Source organism: Paralichthys olivaceus, chromosome 1, assembly GCF_024713975.1.
Source record: "Paralichthys olivaceus isolate ysfri-2021 chromosome 1, ASM2471397v2, whole genome shotgun sequence".
Taxonomy (NCBI): Eukaryota; Metazoa; Chordata; class Actinopteri; order Pleuronectiformes; family Paralichthyidae; genus Paralichthys; species Paralichthys olivaceus.
This window is the reverse complement of record NC_091093.1, coordinates 22,158,818-22,172,876: the sequence shown is the minus strand read 5'-3', so window position 1 is coordinate 22,172,876 and position 14,059 is coordinate 22,158,818.

Below are 14,059 nucleotides of genomic sequence, written 5' to 3'. Positions count from 1 at the left end.
TGTGGAGTTTTTTTTGTTCTTCACGTGTTTGTGTGAGTGGGTTTTCTCTGGGTACTCTGCCTAAAGACATTCAGGTTGGAGTTAGGTGAATTGGAGACTATACATTGACCATAGCTGTGAATGTGAGAGTGAATGATTGACTCTATGTTGGTAAATGGTAAATGGTTGTATTTATATAGCGCTTTTCTAGTCTTGATGACCACTCAAAGCGCTTTACACTACAGTTTTCCATTCACCCATTCACACACACATTCATACATACAGTGCTTCTATAGCTAGCACTTTTTTTGTTGTTCTATTGGGCAATTTGGGGTTCAGTATCTTGCCCAAGGACACTTTGGCATGCAGATGGGAAGACTGGGGATTGAACTTCCGACCTTCTGGTTGGAGGATGACCGCTCTACCCCTCAACCACAGCCACCCAACCACAGTTGGTCCTGCGATACCCTGGCAACCTGTACAGGGTGTATCCCGCCTCTTGCCCAATGTCAACTACCCTGTGACCCTCAAAGAATAAGTGGTATAGATAATGGATGGATTAGTGTATCTTGCCTTTTATGTCCGTGATGGTCAAAACCAGGCAAGTGATATAAACCAAAGTAATGTTTTGTCAGAGCTCAGTTGCACAACTACTGAAGCGGACAATTAAGTGGAGCAAGATATATAGATGAAGCTGTCCCTGTTCTTTCTTTATCCACAACCCAAAAGTAGTTTACTTCAGCCAAAATTAAATCCCTATTGAGCTATCGGGCTGAGGAGCAAAGAGAGGACATCAGAAATAACATCAGACAGGATGAATCTGCCCGCAGGTCTGAGGGACAGCTGCAGAGGGAAGGAGAGAGGACCTGTTGCCAAAACTGAACTGAGAGATGAGGAGCGATAGAGAGAGTCAGTGATAAAGACTGTGAGAGTGTCTGTGACAGAAGGAGGAGAGAGGCAGTCTCTCCTTTTAAACTGAGATCTGAATATTTCTGTCCCTGTTCTTTCTTTACCTACAGCACCAAAAGTAGAATCCATCCATCCATCATTATCTAAACCTCTTATCATTTAAGAGTCACATGAAGGCAGGAGCCAATCCTAGCTGACATTGAGCGAAAGGCGACATACACCCTGGACAGGGCGCCGGTGTGTTCCACAGGGCCAACATAAAGAAACCCTCTTGCTGTAGAGCACAATTCCTGCTTCTGCGTTGGAGCTAGGCCATCGGTACGCACATAGCCTAAGCAGAAGGATGAGCATTCATATTTGTTTGTCAGTGTTTGTGTGAGTCGTGCTGCAATCACACTGCTGAAACACTAGTGGCAGTAGAGTTTCTATGCTGGTGTTGAGTGTTTCTTTCAGGTTCTGGTCCTCCTCTTTACAAATTATCTGGCATCTCTGTTTACTTTAGAACAATGGCGAGTGTAAGTGGATCATGTTGTAATTTGGAGCTGATAGATTTTGAAGAGCAATTTTTTAAAATTTATTTAATATTTAAGAACACCATCGAAGAAAAGAATTAATCTTATAATAAACACATAGAGTAACCAATGCTGGTGTCAGCGGGGTTGTGAACCTGCTGCCACAGAGGTTTGAGTGTTGTCAGGGACTAACAAGCTCCCGGCCTGTACTGAACTGCTCTTGCCACAAACTAATGGTAAACTAGTGACTAGGTCGATGATAATGATGAACTCTTCATCAGATATTTAAACATTGAGATTACAACGAATGATGGCATATTGATTAACAGAGACTGGCAGAGTTAAAAAAAACAATGTTATGGTCTCATCCACTTTTTCACTCTGTCTACATGGGGGTAGTAGATGTAAATATAGAATTATATATAATTTAATTGAATAGTTTGGCTCTATAGGGGGATCACTAATTTCTGATCCAGCTGTTTGAGTCGGTAAAACATCACTTTGAAATCAGTGCATCACAAGACATTTCAGTATAGAGTGAATGATAGTGGGTGCAAATTTTGTGCATGCTCATTTTAAGATCAAGTACAGATTTAAAAAAAATGTGATCTACAAAGACAATTTAATTCAATTTGCATGTTAATGGACCAGTAGCCACTTGCGAACAATGTGATTCAAATTGATTGGTTTTGCATTGTTTTCCTCCTTTTCACCTTCATGCACATTGCTGTAAACACAACCCCCTCATTTTTCCATCCACTGTCAAATTATAGTAAATTCTGAGCAGATACCCAGTTTTTAATCACGCTTATCACTTACGTTGTCAAGAGCAAAATCATCAAATGAGGTTGTGGCAGAGTTGCCTGAATGCGTTTAAATTTTTAATTGGTAAAATTTTGCTGCCAATTAGCACAAGTCACTCAACACTAACTAAGTGGCAACATATTAATTGATGTGATCAGGCAGTTAAGATGTGAGCAGGAACAATCTATTTAAGTTGACTGATCTTTTTTTTTTTTAAATAAAGTCACTTCATACATGTGGTGTGAGATTCTGAAAGCAAAAACAAACACAACCTAAACTGCACAGCTAGGACCCATAACCTTCCCTTTTTCCTAAATGAGGAAATAAATGAACGTGCCGCTTTAATTTGAGGTAAGGACAACATCAAGTTAGTGTTTAACCAAAGGAGAAAAACAGTCAAATTAGTCTTTCAGTTGGAACCATGAAAATGTGCTTTTCAATGTGTGGAGTGTTCGCACACATCTTAACATCTCTGTTCCGCTGACAGTATGAAGAGCAAAGAGAGGACATCAGAAATAACATTAACCAGGGCGAAGCGGCCTGCAGGTCTGAGGGACAGCTGCAGACGGAAGAGAGAGGACATGCAGCGTAGCACAGAGGTAAAGTGTGGTGAAGTGTGTGTGTTTGAGAGAGAGAGAGAGAGAGGCAGTAGCCCTGTGTCTAATCCCCTTTTAAACAGAGATACCAGTATAATGCATTCAAGAGGAGACCTTTTTCTTTGTTTCTTTACACGAAACTACACATGCTGGCTGATTCTCACCTTTGTGTTATTTTAATAGCATGCTGGCGTTCCAGAATCAGTCATACGTGTGATAAAAGAACACTGGTGTCCTTTCCCGCCATGCTGGCTCTTCGTTTTACACAGACATCGATTGGGCTTTGCCATTACCTCCACTGCTAGAATAAAGGTGAAACAACATTGCCCCCATCCTGTGTTCTTACCTTTAGCTCACACCACCAGAATAAAGGTGTAACATTCACGTTTTTAATAGACTATGTGAAAGAGCCTTATGTGAGAAAGAAAAAGACAGAGAGCATCACATAATAATTTCGCTGAATGCAGCTCTGTCCTTTGTCGGTGACATTGAGGAACCATCAGTAAACCTCTCTTTCACTAACAATAACAAAAATAGAATTCCTAACAACACAAACACAAGTCTGATGCCAATAACTACATTGTTGGAAAAAATTTAAAATGCAATATCTAAATTAGTTATAATATATAATTAATGACCAATATGTCTAATTTAATTATATCTTTTTTTATTGTCAAGTGTCCATTGTATAAGTTGGATCACCCTTAAAATGTTTGGCTGAAACATAACCATAAAAAAGTTTCATAATCCTGTAATCACCACAAGTGGATTTTGTACCGCAAGATGTTCTGTATCTATGTTGTGCCCTTTGAAAACGTAATCTGGTTGCAAAATATTTGATGCTGCAGTTTAATTGTCTAGAAACAGTGTTTCTTGGGAATACTAAATGTAAAAAACTTTTAATAGCCATCAAGACACTTTTTACCTCAACTTGATGAAAATTAAAGCAATTCCAAATCTGCTGTGAGAAAAATATTCAGTGTCTACGAGTCAAATGGTCTTTTTTTTTGCAAAGTCAGTGTATTAGCCAAGCACAGGAGCAGACCTACTGGGACTGAAGCAAAGCGAAACAATTGACCTTGCTAATGCTAAATTAGTAAACACAATAATAAGACTGCAGTATATTCCCACAGCAAACAAAAAGCATGAGAACAAATAATTATGTGTTCCCTCTTTTTATTTTTATGGAGAAGCACAAGTGATCCTCACTGTTTCTCTTCTGAGCTTAAAGGGGGAAAAGTGACATTTAGAGTTGGACATGTGTTCAATTATTGTACATTAGAACCTCTAAAATATTTCCATATTTGGAAACGATGTGCATTCATGACACCTATTTGTGGCTTATATGTATTTTTTTAGATGAGGAACTATACTTAAACTCATGCAAATACATATACTCATATGCTTGACACATATACAAGTATTTATTTTCAATTGTTGCAGAGCTGTCAAGAAGACCCCACAAATTACCTGAGAGATCAACACTCATTGTCCATGTATTTGTACAGTGGTAAAAATAGAATGGGACATATTCTCTGCGATCGTGACCTATACTGCCTCGCACAGTCGAGAAATAAGCAAAAGGGGGGAAAACAGCGGAGACGGAGGATTTGGACACAGCATGATGCTGGTGTTGCTTTCCCGCTGTGTGTAAGTTGGAAAGATCATTACTTGAAGTTCCAGAAAAAGCTCTCCACACAGTGAACTAAGAGTCGAGGAACATCATTACATGAAAACTAACACCAGGGACTAGCCTGTTGTTAGTTTTCAATGTTAGTTGTTTAATGCTGTGAAAAAAGGGTGAAACATCATGACTGACAGGTAAGAAGTTAGTAGTGTTCATATCCGGGACATTTTGGCATCATTTCTGGATAGTAGGAGGAAGTGCAGACCCGTCATCCATCTCCCTTATATACAGTCTATGGGCCATATAGATAAATAAAAATTCCTAAATTAGTGTTTCCCACTAAGAGGTTTATTTATTTTCATAATTATTATTTATTTTGATTGATTGACTGATTTTGAAGCAGGGTTTAATGTCATTTATTATTTACACTCACAAGTTGGTCTGTGGGGTACAACACATTATTCTAAATGAGGGAGAGGCCTGTTTGTGTGCATGCTTGTTTTTATGTACATTTTCTGCTAATCTTGCCCCCGGCATAGCTGAGCTCTCAATCTTCAAGAATTAATTTAGCCTGTTTTGATTGTAAATAAGGCGAGAGGAGAAACTCCTCAGCAGCAAAACACCTTGAACACATTTAAAGATGTTCACTGTCTCTTAAAATCATACCGCAGTAGCATCTTTTGATAATTCCCAGCAAGGTCGTCCATGAAATGATATTCATCTGTTTTCTACAGAGGAGGATTCACATTTTGGCATCAGACATAAACTGTGTGCAACACCAGGCACATTTAATTTTTCCCTGAGAGTAAGAATCGACTTTCCACCTATCACATCGCCGCTCTCTGTAAATCTGCATTGACAATTCGAAAGCTCATAAACATGTGCCCACACATCCACACTTCATCAAAGTATAATGCACTCACACACACTCAAACACACACACTCGCCTCCCCCTCACCTGCTTACACACATGTGCACAATTAAAAAGACACTATGGCACGCCTACTGTACCAAAACTGTTCTGCAGCACTTCACCGACTTCCCACAGTGACACACTCAGAATGCTTAACAAATCACTCTTTATCCACTCTGTGGTTTCTGTGCTCGATAACTGCGAGACACACTGCAAATGATTCTCATCAGCGAACACTCTGTTCTCTTCAGTATCTACAATTTAAACAATTCAACAGAACCTGAATGTAATTTATCTGACATTCTGTTTGTGTGAAATCATTAGAATAGATGTGGTCACCTTATCTCCATCCATCCATCCATCCATCCTTCCATTATCTATCCTTTGAGGGTTGCAAGGGGAGCTGGGGTCCGATCCCAGTCGACTGGGCGAGAGGCCAGTCCACTACTGAGCTGAAATATACTGTATAGAGAAACAACCATCCACACTCACACCTACAGGCAATTTGGAGTCTGGAGGAAGCTGGAGCATCTGCAGAAACCCCATGATGACACAGAGAGAACGTGCACAGAAATGCCCTGGTCTGCTGGCAGGTTCGATACCAGAACCCTTCTGCTGTGCACCATAAACCAGCGTCTGTCTCACCTGAGTAGGTGATAGTACTGCCCATTGCTGCAGCTCCTCTTTTCAGCTTCTGTCTGAAATGCTTGGTTTTGGCTCCTGTCTCTTTAAGCCCCCACTGTCAGCGTTTGTCTATTTTGTGTTTACATCATGTCTCTGCTGCTAAAGTGAGTTTGAGCAAGCTGTTTCTGCAAAGAATCTACACAATCACTGCATTTGATTCTTTTTATTTGAAAAGTCACAAACATAACTCAAATGTTCCCTGTGGAGCAGAGATTTTGCTACAACTCCTTTAGCAGCCAGGTAGAAAAGGGAACACGGTGACAGCAAGTATGTGTTGATTCGCAATTCTGCTGCATGAATATCACACATGGAAGGCTGCTCAGGTGATGCATTCAGGTACAAATGCCATATATGCGATTGTCCTTGAATAATTAGCTCTAATTTGCTATAAGAAAACAGGATGACCCTCTCTACTAAGTGATAACTGTGCAGGTGGTGTGAAGGTGTGAAAAGAAAAAAAGAAAATTGTGAGTGTTGCAAATTGATCAACCGTGACAGGGACAGAGTTATATAAGCTACTTGTGACGGATCTGAGTCACTTAATGTGATTCCTCCTGCCTGACCCGGTCGCTTAGAGAACACACCTTTCTTAGCGTGGAATAACAACATTTTGCATAAAATTCAGATATGTGCAGGAAGGGATGAGCTTCACGATGAGAGTGATGCAGGCACACAACAACGACACTCAGTAGCCTCACACTGTACCTAAGAGAGTCAACATATGAATTGTGCTGCACCTCATGTCCTCATTGGATTTTGATACAGTGTCTAATGAAAGCTCACTGCTTTTGCCAATCATCATTTTGTTTCACATTATCCGCCATCATGAATCCCACATCAGAAGTTATTGTTTGGTACACGTCTCTCATTACAGCCTCTTCAGTCCCTCTCTGCGTTGCAAGGTTAACACACCAACCAGGTGAGACGCTGAAGAAATACTGTACGAGCAGTGGAGACCGTCAAGGACACCTCTGGCACCAAGTGTTGTGATGGATAAACAACCACACAAACAGAAAGCTTGACCTCCAGGCCTGCGAGTGATTCATAGACTGCACTGAACCAACAGATGACTTTAAACCTGCTATCCTCTACACTGCGTCAGATGGCTTCATCTGTGGCACTCTGCTGCCTCTAAGGAGGCAGGTCACTTCATTTGTACTCAGATGGTACATTTAACATTTCCTGAATGAATTGAAGGCACAATCCCTGATCCAAATGTGAGGTGAAAAATCAGCCACAAAGAAAGGAGAAAAACTCTGGTAGACGTATTCTCTACTATTGCAGTCTCGCAGTTCACATTCATGGCAACAGAGTGAGGAGTTTTATTATCACTGCAAGAGCGACATCTGAGAGTTAAATAGGAAATGGATATGTACTGTATGTTGACAGCCAGGGCTTTTTATTTTGATTCTCTTTTGTTGACGTGATGAGACATTTTGTCTAATTACCTCCTCCAAGGGGGGTTATATAATTCCCTCATTTGTTTTTTGGTTGGTTGGTCTGTTTGTGTTTATTTGTAAGCATGATAACGCAAAAATAATTGAGTCGATTACCACGGAATCTTATGAAGGGATGGAGCACGGCCCAAGGAAGAGCCAATTCAAATTTTGAGATTAAGATTTTTAGGATGTTTTCTCAGAGAATAATTAATGGATCTTGATGAAGAAAAAACAGGCATGTTGAAGGGACTGATATTTATGAGTGTGTACAATTTGGTGCAGAGCCCAATAAAGCAAGATCAATAGTGAATTGAAAGGTGGTTTCTTAAGGGGACTGGTGGGCCCTGGCGAAAGTAGCCACTCTGCAGAATGACATATAGTTTGACTGTATTTTGATTACAATGTCATTTTACCAGATTTCAACTGCACTTCTGCCTTTTAATTGGATCCATTACTGATTACATATTCAAACTGTTTCTAAAGCCACTTTGTTGTCTTCAAACGAAGAAGAAAAACTAAAGAGTCATTCTTTCAGTAAGTCAGTCAAATTTCCCTTCCATTGGTTTAACAAATAAAAAACAGAGGCTAGAATTTGTCAACTAACAATAGAAGACAGTGAAGTCCAAGTTACTGTATCTCATATATTACATTGCATATTGCATGGCGCACAATCTTAAGCTGATTGCCACTGAGGAAATGACTTCTGTTTTATTGTACAGTGCATCAGTGCACAGTTAACATGCATGTCACAATCCATTTCATTATATGAACTATGGCTCATAAAAAATTATGCAAGAACCACTTCCTAGTGTCAGCCGAGACTCTTTATATCCCCATCTTTGTTCCGCTCACTGTTTCAGTGTCCTACATGTGTGACAGAACTGTACCAGAGATCTTGGGAGCACTTGAATGGAGCTGTGTGAACATGTGTCAGTGGAGTCTCTAATGGGAACACCGTGCTCCTAATATACAGTCCATCTGTAGACTGCTCAATGAATAACAACGGCTCTTTGGAATATTGACTCCTCCTCCCCCCCCCCGTTTTAATAATTATGCCTTTGTCCTTTGTGGTGAAAAGTCCTGAAGGAAACATTTCATTACTGCATTACATTGGGGGGAGGGGGGCTCTCCTGTCACATCAGCTCTTTATTATTCATTAGGATCTCTTTCTTTTCTCTACGTTAAAGGACCTTGATAAGCTATGTTTATTCATACACTAACCTTTTTAAATATTTCCAAGAGCTCTCCAACACAGACTTACCTGGCATACCTAATACCTAATCTTTGTTTCATTATTCAGTCCTCACGCTCTCACTTCTCACTTAAGATGCAATGCATGAATCGTGCCTCCACCTCTTTTCTGTCTTCCTGTTTTGCTCTGTCTCTGTCCCCGTCCCTCACTGTAGCACTATCATTTAATTATTTAGGTTTTCATACAGGAAATGTATTTTTTTTGGTCTTTTTTTAATGTATTGCATTAGTCCTTTCTTCTCACCCCCTCCAGTCTGCCCTCTTTTTCACTGCCTTCTCTCATTCACAGGTCCTTGCCTCTGCAGATTGATCCCTGAGGGCAGACTACTGATTAGTGCAGTCATCTTCCCCCTGTCCGCCTTCACCTCCAGCCTACCTGCACACAATTATATTTTGTTTCTCACTCATTTAAAATATTCATTATACTGAGGCTATTCAGCAGTGCAACTCTCTTTATAGAAATGTAAAATAAATAGGACATGTGTACTTCTACTAATGCCACAACAATAGAGAATACTAACGGGTAAATCAGGGCAATTCAATTGTGGGACCTTTTTGGAGATGGATATAATGTGAAATCCTTAAATTATGAAATATAATACTGATGAGCACCACTGATACTTCTGCTTTTTCAGTCTGGAGGTTTTTATCCACAAACATTTGTTTTTCATTCACCAGTTTTTTGGAAATGTGTTCATTTGCTTTCTTGACTACAGATAGATCACGATCATTGATCATGTCACTCAGCATAAAACATAAGGGCAAACAGATGGACTTTGCTGTTTTGTGTGAAGTTACTGCACCAAGCAGAGCACCAAGAAAAGAGTTTGAACAGTGAGATATTTGTTCAAAACACATAAAGATTATATTATATACCAACAACTACACAATGTGAAAGTAGTCTCTGAAGTTAGGACCCCACAGTATTTCCTAAAAGGTCTATTTCTTAAGGAAAATAATGAAATGCCCCAAATATTTACAATGTTTTTCGAAAGGTTGGTGCAGGAATTTTGTGATTAACACAGGATTAAGCCTTCAATGAAGGATTTCAATTGGATTTGTGTATCGATTTATCTATGGATCTACAAATTCTACCAGTCCAGGGGAATAGAGAGGTTACAGTATGGTTTCCATTCAATTAAAAGACATAACACATGTAAAATAAAATTAAAACATTGAAAAATCTCACAGCCAAAAGTACATCGGTGGAAACTCAACAAAAAAAGTGAAGCTGAATGCAACAAAATAAGGTATTAATAACCTGTCACCCTAAAAACATTACAATTTTGCTCTTCAAGCTCTTACATAATGTTGATTTTTAAAAGCACTGGGTCTTTTTGGATACATGAGGATTTAGAGATTTTGAGAAATTCCACACCTTCATTAAGAGAGACATCCATATTCCACTGTCTGGAACTCTCTTCTCCCCTTTTCTAAATTGTTAGTAATTAAAATAATGTTCCTGTCCAGCTCCATTTGTCTTCTGCAAGTTGCTCAGCAAACCTTTACTCTTCTATTATACCTCCAGTGCTTAGATAGATACAGCAGTTAGCACGAGCAGACATGTTCCTTTTTCTTTGTGCCCGCATCTGCCAGTCTGCCAGCCAGCCGTGATACTTGGCAGGGTTTCACTGGCTACAGTGAGCGCTGTGGCAGCACCACTGGCACTGTCAACAGACTGCTAAGAGATGGGCCAGCTGTAAGCTCAGATACTGATGTACAAACACAGGCGCCGGTCCCAGTTAACACAGGTAATGTGCAGGGGCTTCTAGAGCCACGAGGTTCCAACCCAAACATGGCTCAGGTCCAGGAGAGGAGATCTACTGCAGCCACCCAATATATACTCAATAAACAATTACTGCAAACCTGTGATTCCCATCACTGCTGTTACAACTGATTCACGCTTGTATCATCACAATGTTCCCTGCAATGACAAATGTTTAAAACAAATAACTTCCTGATGTATTCATGTTATTTTGGACCAGACTTTTGCTTTAGTTACACTTGGGCTACATCCACAGTACTAAGTTAAGTTTTTTTTTGTACAGATTAGTTTTTAGGCTTCGTATCAGTTTCCAACCCGACAGTTTTTCCTCTGTTTAGGGGTCAAAGTCTAGTCTGACAAGTAATAAGTATTAATAATAAAGAATCCACTCTGTCAACCCACACAAAACATTATAAATAAACCAGTAACACATAATCTCCAATGCAGCACATTCAGACAACCACATAAATTAACATTTATGAAGCTTGTTTGTGAGAATGTTTATAGTCTTGGTTTTTTATTGCATTGTTTTTGACCATTTTATAGTAAGCTCTTTCTACCTTGCTTTTATTTTAATCTTCTTAACATCTTGTTCAACACCTTTCAGTGTACTGTTGACTATTGTGTTTACTGCATATTACAAAGATTGTGAGCATGGAGCAGTCTTTTCAGAGTCTATTCCCCAAAGTCCGCTCCACAATATCACAAGGCACAGTTCATTCCAATTCAAATGAAAAAAGAAATAATTGAACTCGAAGATACGCTCTGGGTTTTACTGCAGAATACCAAACAAACATTTAACATCTTCTCACAGTTGAGTTAAATCAAACATATATATATTGTAAGTACACAGACACTATTCACGGTACCGCCGGTCAGCCACTCAGTGAGGTCGGTCAGCTGGGCGCTGCATGCGTCGTTGTGCAGTCATGATTGGATTGTGGGAGATACCTGTGAGTGTGGATGTCACCATGGATGAAGTTCTGACAGGTGGTGATGTGGGTGTTTATATACAGTCTATAGTGTTGACATGGATGATCTCCAGCCAGACAATGACAGTAATGTGATGATAGCTGCTGATCATAACAACATGGCCACTCACACACACTGGGCATGTGCTGGTGTAAACAGGAATTACCTGAATAATAGCTCATCTCCTATGCACCAGATGTATTGTTGTAAAATGCAGAATGTAACAGCACAACAGCTGTTTGCAAAGACATCAGGGTCAGCAACGCTTGTAATTGATTATCCATGTTGTGTCCTACACCGTTAGTCGAGGCTGATGCTGGGTGTTTTCTTCCTAAAGGGAGTCGTGTGATAGCAGTCTGACGAATCAGCGATGATATATCGGGTCTTGTGATTGCAGTTATACCCGCGGACTCGCAGTTGATTGACAGGTCAGGTGGGTAGGATCTTAAAAATGTACATTTCTGATTAACAGCAGATGGGTTTGGATGGGTGAAATGGGCCAGTTGGACGAACCATCTGAGGACAATTTTCTTTCTTTTGGAAGAAAGTCTGCTCATTCCCACGGCTGCAGCACTTTCAAGAGAGAATCTTGTACTTTCCTGCAAAAAGTGCATTCTGCACATCATTGAAGCGAGTGGATGCTATTTTGTTTTTTGGAATGTTCACAGGAGTGGGTTTGTACATTGGAGAAAATATTTCCTTGGGTGATGGGTGAATGAGTCAAGTTTAAATGCAGATTAGGATGACGTCAGAGACATCTCTAATCGTGACTGAAACCGCACAAAGTTTTCACACTGAAACACGGCCAGGAGCGTTTTTAAACTGCTCTATTTAAGCGTCTCTAAAGCTCCAGAGTAGTTTGGACGCCGGCCGTATACATTGCAGAGTTGTTGCATTTTCAAACAAAATGGTAGTAGAATGGATGAAGCCTTATTCACCGATTATCTGCAGTCCAGCCTCTGCAGCACCTGGGAAATGGGAAACTCAAGCAATAAACAACCTTTCAGTGTTTACACCCTGTGGTTTAATTGCAGGATTGATTTCTGTTTGACTGCGACTTTACTTCTGTAGTCTTTTTCGTATGAGCACCTTAACATGACAGACAAATGAAGCACTGGATCTGAGCTTTAGACCCATTAAGGTTTGTCTGGACTGAGAAGGACAGACACAAGCAGCTCATCTGTGGAGCGGTGAAAAATGATGGAGAACAGGCGGGGGGATCAAGTGCAGCAGGAAATATCTGTTTTAGCTCACAGCTATTGAGCACATCAGGAAATGTTTATTAGGAAAATGAATTAGTAATTTAGCAACTAATTTAGCAACTGTGGCAGTTTCCAATTATTCTGTCTGGGTTACTTTATTTTTCCTTTTGTGCTTTCCTATGTGCTCCTGCACACTGTCAGCCTCGTGGCGCTGTCAATCTCTATATAGATCTGCCTGTTTGTTTTCCCTTCTTACTCCCATTCTTCCTTCAGATGAACTGTCACATCCCACTGAGCATCAATCCACTCGCCGCAATCTGCCCCAGAGTTAGTGATGCCAAATCCATGACGGCCTCACTCAATCCACATTTTCCACCCAATGGAATTTGAGGACACATAAACCAAACCTTGCTTGGATATGCACATTCCCGCTCAGGCTCATCAATCAGGCCTTGTGGGAGCTGCTGTGCTCCAGATTGGTTTTTAGCTTTCCTGTGAATTGATTGAGAAAAAGAAACTTAAAGTAATGTGTTTGCCAATAAGTTGCCACACTGGCTCAATTTGAAATGGCATTAGGCATCGTGACTGCCTCTGCCGACCGTTACTAAGGTTTTCTGATGCTACGTTTGAGCGTTCATGCCTTCTCTATTGCATGGCCACACAAACTATCAAACTATGTTAAAATACCTTGGCATATTACCTGCTCGCTACCATGAGAAATAGAAGTTTGTGGGAAACAGGAAAATGAGTGAAAGTGAGGATAAGTAAGTGGGGGCGAGAGAATGAGCGGAGTGAGTGAAATCTCAGCTGTGAGAGTGAGAATCTGAAGGGGAACGAGAAGAAAGAGCTGCAATTCAAATGCTGCCGCAATCTTACAGAATAATTTATTGAGTTTCTTCAGCTTGGTAAAGAGTTTCTGATAAATGGAGCAAGTCACACTGAACTGTTATCAAAAAATCAGAAGGGGGTCATACCAATTGAGAAAATATATAGCAAAAAATCTGAACTACATCCTTCAATTTGTTATCTAATGGTGACAGATTCTGAAGTGGTGGGATAGCGTTGTCTCTTCATCTAGTTTTTTGAAACAGTTGTGACTGTTTGCTACGAAAAAGAAACTTCCACTCTCTTCAGAGCTATGTCGTCACTTGCAACAATTTATGGACCACAAATAACTCGAGAAAATTACTGAATGTGAAGAAAAAGTAAAGGGAAAGTTCATCTTAGCGCAGATATTGGTTGCAGAACATGTGGAAGAATCAGCACGCTCCGTTTTATATATGTGTTGGTGTATGCGCCACGAATAAACAGAATATTTAGGTCATTATGATTGAGAGGAAAGTTCAAGCTCAAAAACATTAAACAGAATAAATTCAGCCACTGCAACAGAATTAATGAAATGTGTT